A 15,535-nucleotide genomic window follows, 5' to 3' on the forward strand; every position below is an offset into this window, starting at 1 on the left:
CCTAGCTGCTCCTCTCCCTCCCCCCCCCCTCAGAAGTTCTTTCAACTAGATTCAAAACTTGGTAAAACCTGCCAGATCTTGTTTCATTGGTCCTGCCTTTGGAAGCCCTGGGCCACTTCAATCCCAAGATGAAGTAACAAAGAGAGACTTTTGGGAAGATGTTTAATGAATTGGAGGAAGCATAAATAGTGCAGTTATCTGATTCCTTCAGACTTTTCAACTTGCGTAGCACTTAGTAAGGATTCCTAATCTTTATAAGTCCTCCACCCTCCTAGGAAGTAGGAAGGGAGTGAGCCCCATCCTTTCCATTTCATTGATATGGAAACTGAGGCATAAGAAAGTCTTGCCTGGGGTTTTCCAGTCGGGTGAGGAGCAGAGGTAGTTAGTTTAATGAAGACCCTCTGATTTTTTATTCTGCAGGTCCTAAAAAGACTGGGCTTTCCTAAGAAGCTCATTTTAAAATGATTTAACTTTTTAAGAGGAAATTCATCGTGTATTTTCTGATCAACAAGGACAAGAGAACAAAAATCACTTTTGAGTATGTTTACTGGGCTTCTGCGGCACAGTGCCACTGGGTGTTTATAGACATGTTTAGAGGAAAAAAAACAAAGAACGTCTTCTGTGAAAGGGGGTAATGGCTTCAAAAACAACTGGAGAAAACATGGTAGAAACTTTTTTTTTTCATTTAGAAATTATTTAAAATTGGAAAAAACCTGCTTCTTAAGTGAGATTTCCAAACATCCCCTGGTTCCTCACCAAATTCAAAATTTACACTCCATACATACTATGGTCTAATGTTTATTTAAATAGCACAGTCCGCTAAAAGGATATACCGTCAGGGCTATGAACACTTTTTCGGTTGTATTGTTCTGTGGAAAAACACCAACGTAGCACAACGTATGGTTTGAATCAATGTCACTGACAAATTGAGAAGCTTGAAAAGCAGCAGAGGCCACCTCAAAAGCCAGAAGAGCATGAGAAGGAAACATTTGAGAGGAATCGTGGACAATTCAGGCAAGTGGATCTGCGGGGAGCTCCAGAACTCAGAAGGACTCTGTTGGAAGCAATGGACCAAGGGTCCTGATCATTCCATGTCAATCAGGCAAACAAACAAACAACCTCCCCCACGCCCCCAGCTGGGAGGGGAGGGAGTCGGTGGGCACATGACACATGCAGATGGTACTCTCTGAAAGAGGCTTTTGCTTGGGAAACACCTGCAGGAATTCCAAAACCAGTGGAATGCGTTCCAGTTGGCCACGGACAATCCCCCAACTGCCCCACATTTGGATCCCCTACTTAGTAAAGGAAACCCAAAACATGTAAAAAAAAAATTGTAAAAAAAAAACACAACAAAACACCTGGTTTTTAGAATCAATATTCCATCTCAGTAGCTTCTGAGAGGAGGGGCGAGAGAGAGCGAGAGCGAGAGAGCGAGAGAGAGAGCGAAAGAGAGAGAGAGAGAGCGAGAGAGAGAGAGAGCGAGAGAGAGCGAGAGAGACCGACAAAGGCACAGAGAGAGACAGAGACAGAGAGGGAGACTGCGAGAGAAAAAGGAGAGAGACAGAGGGAGAGTCGGTGTAGGGAAGTGGGGGGGAGTACAGATAGAGAGAGAGGAGAGAAATAAGATGGAAAAGAGACAGGAGATGAGGGAAGATACAAGAGCGCGCACACAGAGGTCAGGTTGGGATTCCTTTACACCAGTTTAAGGAATGGAAAAAAAGTTTATTTTTAAAAACTGACGGCATTTTTTTAAAAAGCACATTAAATGGTTTTAACAAATGAATAATTGGCATTTTTGTAGCACTTTAAATTTTGCAAAGTCCTCGAATAATTTTCTGATTTGAAGCTCATAACACCCTCTGTGAGGAAGACATTACAGATGTCATCATCATTTTTCAGATTAGGAAACTGAGGTTCAGCAAGAAAAATTAACTTCCATATGAAGGAACAGCTAGCCAGTTTCAGAGGCAGGATTTCAGCTTAGGTCTTCCTGACTCCCCTTTCCAATTCACTTGTATGTCATGGCATCACATCCCTGATGGCACTGTCTTCTTCGAGAAAGCACAAACAACTAGTACTAACTTCAGGGCTAATCTTCTACGTATCTCCCTGTCACTTGCTCCCCCCCCCCCCCCCCCCCCCCCCCCCCGCAAACGTCTACCCGTACATCTCTTTCAGGAACAGTGTTGCATAAATAAAACTTAAGCTCATCCTGCACTGGAATTGAAATGGTTTCTCCTAACACTATGCCTCGGAGATCTTGTATCAATGAAACTGATATGGGAACTGTTTTTGTATCTCCAATGCCCAGCTCAGTGCCTGGCACGTTAAATAGGGAGTTAACAAATTCTGTTTGAATGGATAAATCTGTTTACACGTTGTCTTCCCCTAAGAAGACCATAAACTCCCGGAAGGTAGGGTCTCTCCGATTTTTTGTCTCCGTTACCCGGGTGCCGAAGTAGTTTCGGGCACAGCAGGTACTTAGTAAACCTTTTCCAAATGATATCGACGAACTGGAATTGCCTCCCCAGAGAAGTGTTTGGCTTGCTATCCTTGCTCTGTTCTATAACTTGGTGATTCTCCCCCCCCCCCCCCCCCCCCCGGTTCCATCACAGAAAATAAAGTCTCCGCAGTCTTTTTCTATTTCCTTCCTCCCCGCAAATTCTCTTTGCTACTTATTTAAATTTGTTGTTGCCTGAAAAAAAGATATTAGCAAGGAGATTAAATCCACGGTCGATGGAAAACAGCCCCCAGGGGCTCTCCCAGGACCTAAGGAAGGTGATACCATCCTCACGGAATCGGTCCTCAAAAACCTCGTTCAACGCGAATTCAGATCTCTGGGGTTTTTAAAAAGTTAATTAGCAGGAATGAAAGGCCGCGTAGTCCAGTGCCAAGGGCTGCAGTGGTTGTCGCGTATTTCCCCCTTTCTCTTGTTAGGTGCAATTTTTCTTTGGGGGATGGGGAGCGGGCAGAGAAGAAGGGTCTTGGACTTCAGAGTCCCACTCTAAATATATCGAGGGCACTGCAGGGGGAGAAGGAAGGATGGCACCGAGCAGGGCTGCCCAGCAGCAAATTAGAAAGTTTTGGCTCCTAAGAATGGGTTGTGTTGTTTGTGCCTGGATTCTGCAGCTGCCTCTCTCCCTCTCTCTTTTTGGTGGTTTATTACCCACAAACTCCTAATGAATGGGAGCTGCTGTCTTACAGTACACCACCCTTACAGGACTTATCTCTAGGCCTACCACAGATTTGACTGATCAGCAGCAGGGCACCACCATCATAATTCTTCCTAGAAACAGGAGGATAAAAAGGGGTTTGTTGGAGGTTGGCTGGGTCTGCCCAGAATCCTGCCTGCGGGGCCTGCCGATGTCATCACTAGCCGCTCGGCTCTCTGGCCTAATAAGGTACAGAAACAATGATTGTTCACTTGTTGGAGGAGCCGCAAGGACCAGAGCGGTGGAAAGTGCAGGCAGTGGGGCACCCATCCAAGTGGGATTAAGGCCACAAATGCAACTTTATAAGGCTGTCTGGGTGGCAGGAGGAGTATCTGCAGTGGAAAATCCAGTTTAAACATAATTTATGACTTGTCATTCATAATTAGGGGCGCTTGTCATCGTGAGGGAAAGTGTTGCATTGTGTCCGGCTGATTTCGATAAGTATTTCTATAAGCTCCTTATATGTTATCATAGCTCATGGGGAACGACCAAAAGATAGGAAAGCACAAAGTGAAAACTAGAGGGACTTGGGACTAGCCAAGAAATGTGGCACTTGGGAAAAAGCAGTGGAGGGACTCTTTTCAGGACTCCGAAGTCTGAGAGGTCGAAGTCCCCTCCCCCACTTTCAATAGTTTCTCTAAAGGGATTGCAGCTTTGATGAAACTCTGCCCATCTCTTCTGCCAAGTTCTCCCATCAGAAGGGCAGAAATTCATCCATGTACCTTCTTCTCAAAAAGCAGAATTCAGTGAAGACCATTTGACAGAAGAGGAACAGAAAACCTTATCAGATCGCTAGAATCACACACCAGAAGCTGTCATCCTTTTTAGATTAACAGACAACAAAATCCGGTCCTGAAAATATGAACCCCAAACTAGCCTTGAGAATTCAGCTAGTCAGGAACTAAACCACTATCAAACAGACGTTGCTCTCAGTTGCCAGGATATAGCACTGATTTTAAAAAATAAATTAAAATAAACAAAAAAAGAATCTTTTATTTTTAAAATTCGTAAAAATGAAGGATGAGGTTTGTTTTTTAAAGTGAATGTTACCACATTGCATACTCATAATCTAAAAACTACACAGAATGAAAAGTTTTGGATATCAAGCAGAAAAAGTTAAAATAATGGGGCGAATAAGGTGAGGTCTGTGCCTTATCTTTGTTCTCTCTGCTACTCAAGTTTCCCAAAGTCTGTAGATCAGCTTACATCTCAATAATTTTATTCAGTGACAACAAGCAGTCATTTGAGACACCTTAGTAATGGTTTGCAGAGCATTAAATATCAAATAATTTGCAGGACTGATTTATTCCCAGACCATTTCTATATGCACTGCATCAAAAACTATGAGAAAAATGAGGTCACTTTAAAAGCTTTATTTTATATGAAGAGACAAAGAAGTTTGCTGGAGACTTGCCCTTTTAGTCAGAAAAACTCAAAGCCCTTCCTCTGGCACCCACTAGATGCATCATCATGGGCAAATCACTAAAATGGGTCAACAAACATTGCATCAAGAACCCTGAAACTGGAACTGAGGAAATTTAAGTGATTTGCTCAGGCGTCACATGGCTAGTAAGTTACCGAAGTAGAATTTGAACCCAGCTCTTCCTGGCAAAAGCTAGCAATAAAAAGTCAACAGAAAATGGCCTCCACTATACTTGGATTCTGTTTATCTCTGGAATAAGTGGAGGGGGGAAGCAGTTATTAAAAGGATATTAGCACAATGAACTTAAGCTTTTTGGAGTCTGCTACAGTAGCCCTATGTCTAAGGGAGGGAGGAGTGTGCTTGGCCGAGGCTCCACAACATTCTAAATGGAGGTTTTGTTCCAATACCACAATGACCTAAATTCATCATGGCCGACTTTTATGGGGATCCACAGTTAAATAGTGTCTAATTATCTTAATATTATTTAACAGAGTTTGATCAGTCTGTTAACCAATGCCATTCCATGTGTAAAGGCTCCAAAAAATGTGTTTTTTCTTCAAAATTTGGGTTTCCCCCAGTTTTTGCACAACTGACTTATTTTGTACTTCTACTGAATTGTACGTATAATTTTAGACTAAAAAAACTAGTACTGAAAATAATGTGCTCATCTTTTTTTACTCTCCCCCAATAATAAAAAGAGCAAGTTATACAGTTGTTTCTCAGATACTCATAACATTTAAAATCCAACTGAGCCTATGTTTCTGATATGTTCTAATTATTGCTGGTATTTCAAATGTTCACAAAGTAAAACTAATATATGTATGCATTCACCGTTCCAGTCTTTTCTCCCTTTCCTTTCTCCCCAGTGAAACTTTATGTAGCATACAACCTGATCTTGCCTTCTCTTTATTGGGAGGAACAAGTGATCTCATGCTTATCAGTTTTGTCATCTGTAAAATGCTAATAATAATTCTTTCTCTGGGTAGAATCTCCCAGGGCTGCAGATGCAATCAAATGAATGAGGGATATGAAAATGCTTTGAGCAGCACCCTGATGTGGCAAGGTCTTACCATCAGAGACTTTGGGAGTTGGGAGATACCATGCCGTATCAGTGGCAGAGATCATGTAGTGTCAGCTCCTCCCTCATTTGACACAGGAGGGAACTGAGGTCTAGGGAAAGGGGTGCAATACAAATAGCGATGGAGTCAGAAGCCTTGGTTTAAAAACTTGGCTCTACCTAGCTGGGAATGTCACTCCCTCTCACTGGAACTCAATTTCCTCTCAGAAAAATAAGGGGGTCAAAAAAATAAAATAAAGGAATTGGTAAATAAAATGAAGGGGTTAGATCAGAGGATCTCTATGATCCTTGCTAGCTCAAAATCCATGGTTCTAAACCTGTAGGACATGCTCAATGTTATGCTGGCAGTAGGTAGCAAAGTTGGGACCAGAGCACAGGTCCAATACTCTTTCCTCTACCTCATGCTACCTATTCTTTCTCTTTTTCTCTCTCTCTGTCTCTCTCATATATTTACCTCTATCCATCAACTATCTATCCAGCCAAACCATATCCATCCAAACTATATTCAAATGGTCATCTATCTATCTATCTATCTATCTATCTATCTATCTATCTATCTATCTATCTGTCTGTCTATCATTTATCTATCCATCATCTCTCTATTTATGTCTCTCTCTATCCATCATCTCTCTTCTCCTCTCCCCGTTCCCTCCTTTATCTCTCCATGCATTTTCTCCTCCATAGAAGAGAGGCCACTAGGTTTTCACTTTTGTCCTACTGTCCTGAGTCCTTGGCACAATGTCTGGCTCTGAGCAGCCCCTCAATAAAGGTCTGTTGATAGCCCGCTTGGCTTTTTGGGCCATTGTACTGAATCTCTTTAAGCTCTATTCCCAGTGGGGGGAAAGGACAGGAGGGAAGTGCCAATTTCTTTCCCACCCACAGGTTTTCATATTCCAGGAAGGTTATGACTCACTCTAATATATTTTGTAGTTTTCTTAGGGTCAGATTTGTCCCTTTTTGAGCTGCAAGAAAAGCCCAGCTGCAGGAATTATTAAAGGAATCCATTGTACTGTGAACTTAAGCCCCCTGCAAGGCTAACACACTGACAAGCAAGTGGACCTTTGGCTGAAGAGACTCAAAGCCTACAGAGGATTGAGTCTTAATCACAATAATGATAACTCACACTTCTAAGAGCACTTTTAGATTTACAAACAGCTTAAGGTTTATTACCCCCTTTTTACAGATGAGGAAGCTGAGGCAGAGATTAAATGACTTGCCCAGGACCACATAGCTAGTAAGTGTCTGAAGTCAGATTTGAACTCAGGTTTTCCTGACTCCAAGTCCAGCATTCTGTCCATCTTACCACCTAGCTGAGCTCCCCATGTCAGTGAATGTGCAGGTCTAGTCTCTATCCCCTATCCACAAAGCCCAGAGCTTAATAACTGCTTGTCACAACGAATTGCTACAAAACGTATGGCAATAACAACTTTTTGATAATACCATATTTTTGAAAAAGGAAATTCTGAGGAATCTGATCACTGGATCAGACCAATGCCATGTACAGCAAAGTTTCCAAAATAATCCTACACATTTCTAGGTAAGTGGCACACAGCAAGGAGATAAGACTCCTTTGGGGTTGCTAAAGAGCCCATTTGCCTTTCTGTTCATGGTGGGCTGAAATGAAAACCAATGATCAGTTTTAATTAATCCCAAATTTTGTGGAAACATGGAAAAAATTATTGTCCAAATCCATTTTCCATCATATGCCCTTACCATTTAAACATTAGGGGATGATTTGGTGAGCTAAGAACCTCTGATCAGGGCAAGTCTAGGTGGAAGCTAGAAAACATTACCAACTAGACTGTTGTTTTGTTTTTTTATACATGTGCAGATCACTGAGTCCTTTTCCACTTCAGTCCATAATTTAAAATTAAATTTTTGTGACGTCTTCTGTTCATCACAATCATTTCTGAAATACCTTCCTTACCACTACCCCTCAGATTGACTCCCTCTTGCTCCAACAGAAATGTTCTTAGGGACCATCATTCTTTAAATTACTTGAAGTTCCTTAGCCCCTCTTTTTCAGACAAGAGTATTGAAAAGTAACTCAGGCATTGGCAAGGGGGCAAGGAAAGGGGGAGTAGGAAAACACTTGTTACTGACAGTTTTTAAAATTTTTACATGTTGAAAATGAGTAGGCTGGTTACTTACCCACACATTACAAGATTCTAAACCATCAGGCAGCTATATTAATGAAATGGACACCACAAGGTGGGAGGATTTAAACCTGGAACATCTCCATATCCCAGGGAACAGCCTTTAGTCTACTTCCCTCTTTCAATTTGCAAAATATTGGCGTCCTAGAGGAGAAGGATGTCAAATTGGTCATGCCCAAAACTAGCTCCTAATTTGCACCTACATCATCCTACAATCAAAAACGCTGAATTTCTCAGTCCCAGAGGCTTCATTGGAGTCCTGATCCTAGGACTCTTTGTGGGGTCTGTCTGCTTTGCAGGACAATTAGGCAAGCTCTCCCACATATGTGGAAATGAGAAGAGATGTTCATTTTAATTGTACTCAAGTAGGGAAATGCAAAAATAAAGATTCACAGAAGGATACTGACCTGGTCAAAGTACACAAAATTCTAGCTCCAAATCTATGTCCTTACTAATAATTAAAACCATACAATCAGAACCCAAAAGAAAACTATAGAAGGCATACCTGTCAAGGCAGGTGATTTGCTTATGATAAAGGGCTAAATTTTTTTTTAAATGATCATTTTTTGAGTGTTATACATGTCTTTTGTTTTCATATCTTAGTTCCGGACATATCCTTCTCCAGGTTATCATCCTATAGCAAAGAAAGATTGCTGAGCAAAATCGACTGACCTCAGACCCAGGTGTGACCATGTAGAAAACATTCTATATCCAGGTCCTTTACCTCTCCAAGGAAAGGAGGTCAAAATGCCCAAACTTTTTACAAAGTTCAGTTGCTAAATGCTAAAGTTGACTGTCTTAATAGAATATTAACTACAAGGTTCTGCTTTACTGTCCTGGACAGCTGGGCAAGTTCTAGAAACTTTTTTTTTTAAATTAAGGGGAAGAATTTAAGGCTAATAGTTCTAGGCCTCCAGAATTTTCTTTATGTACTTTGAAAGTGGGAGACAGGAACCAGAGGGGGGTGGAGTTTATCCAAGCAAATGAAAGTGTGACTGCTCTCCCCTCTTACCTCCCAAACCCCCAGCCAGACCATTTCAAGGGACCTTAAGAAGCTCTGTAACTGCAAGCGATCATCATGCAAATAGCAGCCCTGGTCTTAGAAGACCACAGTTTTCTTTCCAAATACAGTGGCTGTTCATGCATTTCTGGATAGGTTAGTTTCTATAAGGCCATCCAGTATCTTATATTGAAAAGCCAGGTGTTTGGAGCGAAGACTGAGAAAGCCTGGCAGGAGAGTATTCTGGAGACCAGGACTTAGGCACTCCTGAGTTATTTTTTGTCACCTTTCTGCTGAGACACAAGTTGGCAGGCTTAGCTTCCAAATACCATTTTCCAGAATGTTCTCTGCAAAGAAAGGAAGGGAAATAGTCTGGACCATTTCACTTTTTGGAGTCTGAACATTTTAGCAATGATTTCTTGGGGACATTTAAGAACTCTTCCCTTTGTTGAAAAATTGTGCAGGGACGTAGGTCCAGACCATGGAAGTCATGAATGTACAGGGAATCATGTACAGGGAATAGGGATTACCCCCTGTGACTTCATTGGGTAGGAAACCTCTAGTGAGGCCACCAATGCAGGCTGGTTACCTGCTCTGCAACTTAGAACTTCTAAGAAAGTTGCCTAGAACATGGAAAATATAAAAAACATAGTGGGGATCACCTAGCTGGGGTATGTCCCTGGTGAAACCCCAACCCAAATCTCCTCAGCCCCTAGGCTGCTTCACTACATATTCCAACAATCTACCTCTCAAAATCATTGATATCCCTGAGAAATAATAATAGAAAACAAGGAAACAACTTAAAGTGCTCCTCACAACAACCCAGTGAAGTAGATGCTATGGGTCTTATCCCCATTTCACATTGAGACATGGAGACTAAATAATCGTCCAGTTTCCCACAGCTAGGAAGTACTGGTGGAGGGATACAAATGTGAGTCTCTCCCAAGTGAAAGTCTATCCCTCCCTATTATGTAGATTTCCAAACATCCCCTTTTAATTAAAATTGGGGTGCTGTTTTGGCCTTCTCTAAATAATGTATGGGGCAGTTAGGTGGTACAGTGGATAGAGCACCAGTGCAGGAGTCAAGAGGACCTGAGTTCAAATCTCACCTCAGACACTTGACATTCACTAGCTATGTGACTTTGGACAAGTCACTTAACCCCAATTGCCTCATCCTGGGTCATCTCCAGTCATCCTGAGGAATATCTGGTCACTGGATTCAGATGACTCTGGAGGAGAGGTGAGGCTGGTGACCTGCACAGCCCTCCCTCACTCAAAACAAAGCCAAGTACAAGTCATGCCATTATTTCTCTGATGGCATGGTCTTCTTTGGCAACGAAGGATGAACACACACTAACAATGTATAGACATTCTCTAAACAATATATAGTCTATAGAACAAGGGGTACTTTCCCTAACCTACAGGTAGAAGCACCCACCCTCTATGGAGCTGGCGCTATAAGCAGTCTCCAGAATACTACTCAGTCCAACAAGTAAGAAATGTCTAAGAAGTTGCCCTTTCTACACACACGTCCTAGGAGTCTTTGGAGGGGAGATATGGAAAGTACCCCTTATTAATTCAGGCTATAATTATTAATGCATCTGTTGAACATCACTATGTCCCCTGAGTTAAGCTGTTGTCACCCCTAATTTTCTCTGTGAGGAGAATAAAGGAATCTGGCTCCTGTTATTGAAGGGCCAATTTATCCAGCCCACTGGAGAACAGGCTTTCTGAAGATGAGATTTAAAATAAGGATTTCATGTGTGGCAAAGCCAAGCAAAGCAGCCTTCCCACCCGGAGAGAATGGGAGGGTGTGTAACTGTCCCTGCCCCTCCTTTCACCAAGATCTATCCAGCAATCACAAGAGGCTCAGCCAACTCACCCTGCAGTCAGACCCCTTTTGTTTCAGAGGGTGGGGAGAGCTGAATTTGGTGTCAGAAGACGGGTTTGAATACTAGCTCTGCCACTATCTGTGTGGTCATGAGCTAAGCACTTCACATCTACAGGTCTCAGTTTCTTCCTATGTAAAATGAGAGCAGTGGATTAAAGGATGACCCCTAAAGGACTGGATCTGGATAAAGTGTCATCTGGGCAAATTCACAGGGTCCCTAGGTTTATTGAAATCCCCAGGATTTCCTTGGAGAAAGTAGTCTTCAAGCTGTATAGTTTGTGTTTACAGCTAGTCAGAAAATAGGAGAGAAAAAACAAACCTTTGTGGGGGCATACTTCTTTCAGAAAGATCACAAAGGAATCCTTCTCTTATCATCATAAAAAATATATATTTTGCCAACTGAATTTCCTTGGAGTAAACTGGTCAAAGGGAATGATGGTATTTTTCCCATAGAAAGAATAATGTGGTAGGACACTGCCTAAGAGAGATCACATTTAAAAAGAAACAGGTTAACACAATTTGAGGATTTGTCATCTTGCTTCCACCATCTCTGAAGGGTCATTTCATACTCTTAAATCTGAAAAACGGGGTGGGGGAGGGGGGCGAGGGAGGGGAGAGTTGGCCCTGGCCCCTGCCTCTCTCCGTGCAGTTAGAACAGAATCTCTTCAGCTCTCATATTTGTAACCAAATGTGGGCCTGCCTATTTGCTTGACAAAACAGTAATGTGTTGGGACCGTGTAACTAGTCTAGCTTCATTCCAAAATGGTGTTGTTTTTTAAGTTCCTTATTTTTCCAGGTTGAAACAGAAGCGTCCAGATTTGACCCATTCATTTGACCCGAGTGACAAAGAGCTGACGTACATTTTATATTTTAATAATCAGCTTTGGGGGGCCAAATAAGCATGTACATATTCCCAGAATACAGGGATTCTGTTGTAAGCCAAGCAGTTATATTCCATGTTTGTCCCCAAAGGCTTGTTGGGGGCCAAGAGGTCTGGTAGGGAGAGGAGGGAGACTGTTCCTGCTTTCACCTCCCCAACATTTCCACTATGGAAGAAGATCTTAAGGAAGGAGAGAAGAGTCCAGTGCCCAATATGGACCTAATTCTTGGCACCAGCAATTTATTTTAACTGAAAAAGGATCTTGAAAACTACTATTTAATGTGCTTTTAATGAGGCCTCCAGCCCTCACACCTACATCCTCGCTCCCCCAAACTGTTTACCATGTCCCAATAACACTCACTGGAAAGCTGTCATTCTTGGCTAAATCCTTGCTTAGGTTAGATGCTAGGCCTCCGTGAGACAGGGTCAGGAGGTCACCATCGATTTTGGAGGCCACCTGGAGAGCCCAAGCCGTGAACTGACTCAAAAAATTTATATCAGAGATGGAATGGCCCACCTCCCAGGGTTAGCCCTCGCTTGACACTCCAACCGCAGGCTGGGGCCTGCCAGGCTGAGCGCAGAAAGAGGCCAGAGTTGTTGACCCTGCTAGCTGACCTCTTCAAACTTCAGGAGGATTTTTCTGGCAGTTACCACGGCGACTGGATACTCCAAGCTTATCCTTCTTACTGAAAAGGAAAATTAAAAAAAAAAAATCCAGAAAAAAAAGTTAAAACCCACCTTGCAGAGATGCAAGATAAAGAATGAAAGTGTTTGGGTCCTTAGCTCTGCTTCAGTATGAGCTGATAGGCTGGGGCTCTTTGCTCACAAAAGCTGTTAATATTAATCCCGTTCCCTTAACATACACCTCGGCCCCCAAAGGTTTGCACTTGCACAGTCTTCCAATATAAAAAAAAGAGTTAGAATGGTGGGGCAGAGTGGGCTGAGCTTTCTGAGTTAGCATTTGACAGGGATGATAAACACACCCCAATGGACTCTCAAAATATGTAGCATTTACTCTGACTTCCTGGATCTATTGGAATGCTGTTATTTTAACTGATTTCTCCTTTTTTTTTTTTTAAAGAAAACAAAAAATTAAAAATAAGAGAAAACAACTTGAAAATATTCATTAATTTGGCATGCTCAAAATTAAAAAAAAATGAACAAAATGGCTATTTTGCATTAGAAAAGTGCCCTGGGTTGGTTAGTTGGTTTTTTTCTAATGGGAATAGTATTTGGTTTGGAATTCTTGTTAAACAGTAGAATTAAAAGAGTAAAAGAAGATAAACTAGGTAAGTATGTCTAGGTGTGCGTATTAACACGGTCTCCCATTAAAGGTATTGGTAAAAATAATGTATATGATACATAAGGATACTCAGGAATCAAAGAGGACCCTGAAAGGTAAAAAAAATACAATGTGCTCTTTATTTCTACAACAATGGACATTAAAGGAGGGGACTCTTCTCTTCCCCATTTGCTGCCTGATGGAATCTTGTACCTAAAGTTCCTCCAAATAACATTCCACCCCAAATAGCAAAGCATTTAACATGTTCTACTGAATCCCACTGGGAGCTGTTCTAGGGGACAGCCCGAAATTAGAATTTTAAAAGCTGCCCCTCTGGGGGTACCATGAAAGCAGCTTTCTAATTGCTTGGAAGTCCAGATACCCTGAAACTCAGGTTTCTTTAAATAGTGCCGTGTCCCCTCAAGTTTTTAAAGAAGAAAAATGGTTACTTTCCTGTTACTTCTCCCGGACAATTTTTTTTCTTCCACTTTTCAAAACCCTGATTTTCTGGAAGACTGCAAAGGCTTCTCCATCATCCCTAGATCTTGTAGGTCCTGTAGTCTGGGTGTGGGAAAGAAAAAAAAAAGATGAGCATTTGCATTTGAAAAGGCATTAGTTATATGACAAACTAAAGTGTATTTAGTCCAAACATAATTTTTTCAACTCTACTGAAAGTCAAGGAAAAAAAGACATGACAAAGATAGAGAAATAGACACTCAAAAAATATATATGTTTCTGTTCTAATTTTTTATGCTTTTTGATAGGACCAATGTCCTTACTTTCTACTTTTAGATATAAGCATGAAATAACAATTATTTTAAAAAAAAACATGCATATGCATGTGTATAATTTAGAGTAAGTATTTCACTCCTACAGCAAAAGAGATAAAACTAAGTTTGGTTAATTAATATTGATTCTTTAAAAATCCATTTTGGGAATAATTTCTCCCCTGTAGAATTATCAGTGAAAATGTTTAAACTTACATAAGCTGCAGAGATAGGTAAATAGAATCAAAACAATATATACTATAACAAACAATGATGTAACTAGAGACAACTTTGAAAGACCGCCAAATTCGGATTTATGACGATGAAGGAGAAATGGCAGAACACACTTTCTTCTACTTGGTTAAGAGGTAGAGGACTACAGGTCAGAATGTTGGCTACACACACTGGAAATTATTATTGCAAAAATGTTTTTCTTGTCACAAGAGAGGGTTCAATATGTTTGGGGAGGGGGTGGGATAGGATAAAACTAGACAGGGGTGGGAAGCAAGGAGGACCGTATCAAAAAATAACCGTGAGAAACAAACAAAAGACATCAACAAAATGTATTTTTCTCAAAAAAGCCTGAGAACAAAACTCAGAGTAGTTTTGTGCAGCTAATCGGTATGTTCCAACAGCCCTCTACAAAAACACCTGTCTTTCAATTTGACAAGAATGCTGATGTGTTGGAGTGGGCAGCTAGGTTGGTGAGTCATCCCACCTATGGTGCCAGCTCATTTCCCCCATGATGATCACTGACTGCCCTTTCTAGCTAGGAAGGTCTGGCAGTCTTTCTAGAAGACCCTGGGGCTGGCAGAGCCAGGGAGTCACCATGGAGCAGGAAATGAGATTCTGGGGGAGAGATGATAGAGCAACTTAGAAAGAGACAAACCAGGCCAGAGACTCCTGAACTGCAAACCTCTCGTTGAGTGAGACATTATTTCTGAGATAGATCTGGACAAGAAGCATTCATTACTAAGCAGTGGTTTATTTGTATGCAGAGGAACTATGGAAGTTCCCTTATAGGTGCTCCCTCTCAGTATCTCCTGGGCCAGACTGTCTGTATCGGTGGCATTTCCAGTGATTTATATAAACCTCTGCGAAATGGACTATGACATGTTCAGTATTTAATGTCAAAGCTCTCAGTCCTCTGTGGTCAATTCAAAAAATATAGAACAGATTCTTAAACTGTAAGTGAGGGAAAGAACCTTACAGATTCTGCAGTACAAGTCTCCGCAGATACCCAGAGACGACGAGGGACTTTTGGAAGTCCCACGGCTATAATTAAACAGGTCTAAGGCCAAGGTCTCAGCTTTCTCCTCCTATGTCCCAATTACTCCTCACTGAAGTGAGAAAGTGCAAATAGGGACTGAAAGTAGATATCTGAAGCCAGGAGACACATTTTTCCTAAAACCTGGTTTTCTGAAGAATTCCTTTTCCCAGAAGGCAGAAGCTTTCAGGAAGTCAGCATGCACAAAGGTTAGGATGCCAGGTAACATGGCAGTGATATCTCCAGTATGAAGGATGGTTAGAGGGTAAAAACAAAACAAATAAACAAACAAATCCTCACTACTTTAAGTTTTATCAGAGCAAGAAGAGGCGGATTAATATCATTGCCCCAGTTAATTCTTTTTATTGGTTTGTTGTGGTTAATAAGCACTGATTGATTTTCTTCTAATCAGAACAGAGACTTCACTCTGCCAGGTTTGTAATTAAATACCGAGGAGAAGGGCATTCAGTGGGAGCCGAGTCCTTCTCAGCTTCCAGGGGTATGAAACAGAGTACATTCAACTCCATGCTTTGTAAGATAGGCCTGCTGCCAGTCTGGGAAGGGCTTATTCTAGCTTGA

At 41.6% G+C, this 15,535-nt stretch overlaps 1 long non-coding RNA gene across 3 annotated transcripts in view; it reads right to left on the bottom strand.

The window, feature by feature from the left end:
• Window positions 1–347: 347 nt before the first annotated feature.
• Window positions 348–15,535, bottom strand: part of LOC140510068 (uncharacterized) — a 150,963-nt gene continuing 135,775 nt past the window's right edge. The window contains exons 3-5 of one of the 3 annotated variants that reach the window (XR_011969077.1): window positions 12,002–13,483; window positions 7,865–11,238; window positions 348–1,054 (exon numbers count right to left, since the gene is read on the bottom strand). This is a non-coding gene — a long non-coding RNA (uncharacterized lncRNA). Of the gene's footprint in view, window positions 1,055–4,409; window positions 11,239–11,612; window positions 13,484–15,535 lie in introns of those variants that run through there. The other 2 variants (XR_011969076.1, XR_011969078.1) reach the window with 2 other exon arrangements.

Source organism: Notamacropus eugenii, chromosome 6 (genome assembly GCF_028372415.1).
Source record: "Notamacropus eugenii isolate mMacEug1 chromosome 6, mMacEug1.pri_v2, whole genome shotgun sequence".
NCBI lineage: Eukaryota > Metazoa > Chordata > Mammalia > Diprotodontia > Macropodidae > Notamacropus > Notamacropus eugenii.